Below are 4,349 nucleotides of genomic sequence, written 5' to 3' on the forward strand. Positions count from 1 at the left end.
AGTGCCGGCTTGTAGGGAGCGACCCTCACAAGCATGTGCGAATGAGCACAAATGGCAAGCAAGCATAGTCCAAGTCTCAAGTATCCAATCCTCATGTCTCTAACATGGTATAGTCACTAGCATCCCGAAGATCTAGTTTAAGTCACAATGTGAAGTTTCAACATTTTCTACGCCTAGTGCCCCTTGATGACAGTTAGGCAATTTGAGGTTCAACATGTATTCCAAATCCCTCAATAGCCCTATCCACTAGGTTCACACATGTCCTGAGCTCAATGCCGCTTGATGACATTAGCTCTCTAATTCACATGATATTCCAATTCGGTGCCACTATATGGCAATCTTGTTATCTCTCATGTCTCAATTAAACTTAGGTTTAAATGCGTGAATCAACTCTCATTTTTGTAATAGAAAACATGATGCTAAATCTCGATAGGATGCCGAATCATATACAAGTTACGCATGCTGTTTCTCTACTATATAGAGGTTCAAAATTCATCACACCAAACGTAGGCATGTTAAGCATCCTAAAATTCACAATAAATGTATCTAGCATGGAAATGCAAGAATAATCATTTTATAAAGTATAAACCAAGAGATATGAGAATTTCTCATACAATAGGCTAGGTCAAACCCACCAAAATCGAAACTTTCGTTTCGCCGAATGGAGGTTTCTACAAGCTTCCTAGCACCCTAGGAACATCAAAAATGGGGTCACCCAAACGAAACGAAGAGCGAATAGCTCAAACATTAACCTAGAAGCAAAAAGGCCAAAACTCACCTCACAAGAAGAAATCCTCTCCTAAGCTCCAAAGGGGAGCTAGAATCCTTCCAATCCAAGCCCAAGGAAGGTTCTAAACCCAAGAATTTAGCTCCAAAAGCCCTAGATTCGAAATGCCCAAAATAAACCCTAAAGTCTCATTCTAGGGTTTCATCTCATAAAAACCCTCAAAAGCCAAATCTAGAGGGAGAGAAGATGTTGCTTACCTCTTAGAAGCTCCAATCCAAGCTCAAAAGTCCCCAACTTCAAAGATCTTCCCTCAATCAGGCTCAAGACCAAGCTCCAAGCCTTCAACCATGGTGGAGAAGCCACCAAAATGCAAAAGAGAGGAATCAAACCTTAAATCCCAAGTAAAAAGGGATATAAGAACCAAAGAGAAGAAAATGAGGGCTGCCCTACCTTGTTCTCCACGGTTCCCAGCTCAGGGGAGGCTCTAATGGGTGTGGGAGATGATATAAGAAGGCCACAAATGCAAAAACACCCCTGCAGTCCAAACTGTGCGAAATCTGCCGCCTTGTACCGGTACACGGGCCCTTGTACCGGTACAAGGTCCACGAAATCCAAACCCGAGGCTCGGGTTGCTGGGCTCTACGGCTCTGTACCGGTACAAGCTCCGATGGCTATACCGGTACAATCGGCTAAAAAGCCGACAGAGTAAAGTATGCGCAAGCCCCTGGCCAGAGAGGGTGGTCCCTGGCCAGGGGCTCTCGAGTTTAAGACGTCAAAACATCTTAAACTAAGAAACCGAGAGCTTTTGGAAGGTGTTGAGTGAAAATGAGTAAAATTGTGGAAGCCTGAAAGGCTTCATAAGGTAGGAGCATGAAACCAGTTAAACTGATTTCAAGCTGAAAATAAAAGGCTTATAAGCCATATAATGTCATAACCATACCCTGTTAAAACAGTGACCAATGTTCCAATGCGTCTCCGTTTGAGCTCTCGACGAAGAGAGCCAAATATTACGTCATGGCCATGGTGGAGCTACAACATGGCCATGGATTACGGGTCTAACATCAAAATCGTGAACAAGTCGAAGAAAAGCGCGGCTCATTACGATTTGGAAAGATTGAGAAAATCTTGAGTAAAAATTGGGAAGGTTATAACAACCTTATAATTAAGCTAAAACAGATCGAAAAAGACAGCCTACGAAATCAGTTAAACCGATTTCAGGTTATAAGAGATCGCTCCAAAGCCATATAATGTCTATAATAGATCTATCTAGGATCCCAAGGGTATTGAATGTTCACCATAGTCTCACCCTAGATCTAAAAATTGATAGTGTTACCCACTTCCGCCATTGTAATTAGCTAGTGGTGAGAAGCTACCGTGTTTGATACGAATAACCTTTCAAACGTACTCTCGAAAAGAATAACAGTAGCTACTCGCCCACACCGTTAGTTAATTTAAGATGAGCTTCATAGGGTGGCTTCAGCAGCTATTACGTTGGCAGGGATTTGGATCTTTATTTACCTGCTTTCTGCTTTTGCTCAATAGAAGCAAGTTATCTTTCCCTTATTTACGAAATAAATTACGCAACAGAGTTTGCTTTAAAAAAACACAAAGTCACAAACTTTGGCGGTTTCTCTAAACCCTATGAGATGTTCAATGTGTATTCCCATGTTCAGATTATTTTCAAGTTTTCGAGGTTTACAACACATTGTGTGACCTGGAAACGTTTAACGCTCTAAGCTCACTAACCGACACAAGACTTGAAAAGGTCTAAAAGACCACCCAGCAACTGACACAACGCTGGATACCGTACACAGGACTCTAAACACCATGTTTCGGAACGTGGTTTTGGGCTTTTTTGCCCTAAACCGACTGAGAGCCTAACTCAAGACCGCCCGAACATGGCCATGTTCCAACACGAACATGGCCATGTTCCAACTACCANGGTCACCGAACGCGTATGAAATGAGACAGCCGAAAAATCGGCTAAGTCCTGGAAGATCAGCTCTCGGGAACCGGTCTCTGCCTGAGAGACCGGTCCCCCAGAGATCGGTCCCATAAAGGGGGACCGGTTGCACTGCGCGCAGCAGCTCTGGCTGCGCTGGGACGACGTTCGGGAACCGGTCCCTGCTCGGAGAGACCGGTCCCTGCCTGCGCGGAATGCCCAGTTCGGGCAGTGTATTAAAGTGAAAGTTGAGGGGTTTAGCTGCAATTTTGCAACCCAATAGGCTATGTATTGGGGTAAATGAGGGATTTCTCTCATTTCTCACCCTCTCACACTCTCTTCTCTCCCTCTCTCTCTCTAGAAGACAAAGGGAAAGAAGAAGAAAGGAAGAAAGGAAGGAAGAGAAGGAGAAGAAGGTGAGGAAGAAGCTTTTGGAGCAAAGAGGCTCCATCTCCTCCCTCTCTAGTGTAAGAAAAGGAAGCTTACAAGGTAAGCTTTTAACCCTAATGTAGTAAAACCCTAGAAATGGGTTTGAATAAACCTAGAAATGGTTTTTATGGAGCTTTTAGAGTCTTTGAAGCTTTCTTTTTGCTTCTTTTGAGATCAAGACCATGGGATTGGTTGTTGGAGGTAAAGCTTGAAGAAGAGCTTGACCCCTCTCATGGTGAAACCCTAAGTAGGGTTTTGATTTGTCTAAAGATGGTTCTAATGAACTTTTTAGAGTATGATGAAACTATTTTTGCTTCCTAATGAGATCAAACCCTAGGTTTTGTATATGCATTGGAGCTAGGGCACCAAATTAGGGCTTTTGCTCATGAGGGTTTCTAAGTGCAATTGACGTTCTAGAAACCTAATTAGGGGTATTTCCGACGCATTGGTGCGCTCGGATTAACGTTACGAAAAGCCGATGAAAAGTTATGAGTAAAATGGCCTAATAAGGGTTCGTTTTGCCGCTGGTAAAGAACGAAGCATCTAAAAATCCCAAGAAAATCATCGGAGCACCTTTAAAAGCCTACGAGGTGGGTGGTGCTTCTCAAACTCATTGAAATTCTCTCTATGCCTAATGTGTCATTCTTTGAGCATATGTTCTATATATTGTTGCATGCATTTTAGGATGAATAAATGAGAAACGTGATGATTGCCATGAATGTGAGCACAAACTTGCATAATATGAGATGGTTGAGACCTAATAATGTCAAAACCCTAAGATGTATGCATGAGATAAAATGTGGCACCCAAAGTGAGCAAAAAGAGTGACACCATATGACAATAGATCGAGGGCATTCAGAATAAAAGCTAATTGTGAAAATGACACTAGAGTAGTTGTGCATTAAAGAATTAAATGATGTAAAGAAGAAGAAAGTGACAAAAGTGTCATAATAAAAGTAAAGTGTCAATAAGAACAAAATGCTCAGAGTTAAGCAAGACGTAATGAAAATTAAAGAATTGATGGCATGAGCTTGCAAACATAAAGTGATGTAAAGAACACTAGAGCTAGTGTAAAGTCGAAGAATTTGAACTTATAATCCTTTGAGTAAGATATGATCATACTTGCGAATGAGTTCCGTGCTCGAGGCGGTCCGCTCCCCCTCGGCGAGCGCTCCCAAGTATATGCATTCCTGGGTTGAGTACAACCCTAAGGACGGTCCTAAGTCTGGATGATTCCTGCGATAATGAGGA

The sequence above is a fragment of the Ananas comosus genome, linkage group 24, assembly GCF_001540865.1.
Source record: "Ananas comosus cultivar F153 linkage group 24, ASM154086v1, whole genome shotgun sequence".
Classification (NCBI taxonomy): Eukaryota; Viridiplantae; Streptophyta; class Magnoliopsida; order Poales; family Bromeliaceae; genus Ananas; species Ananas comosus.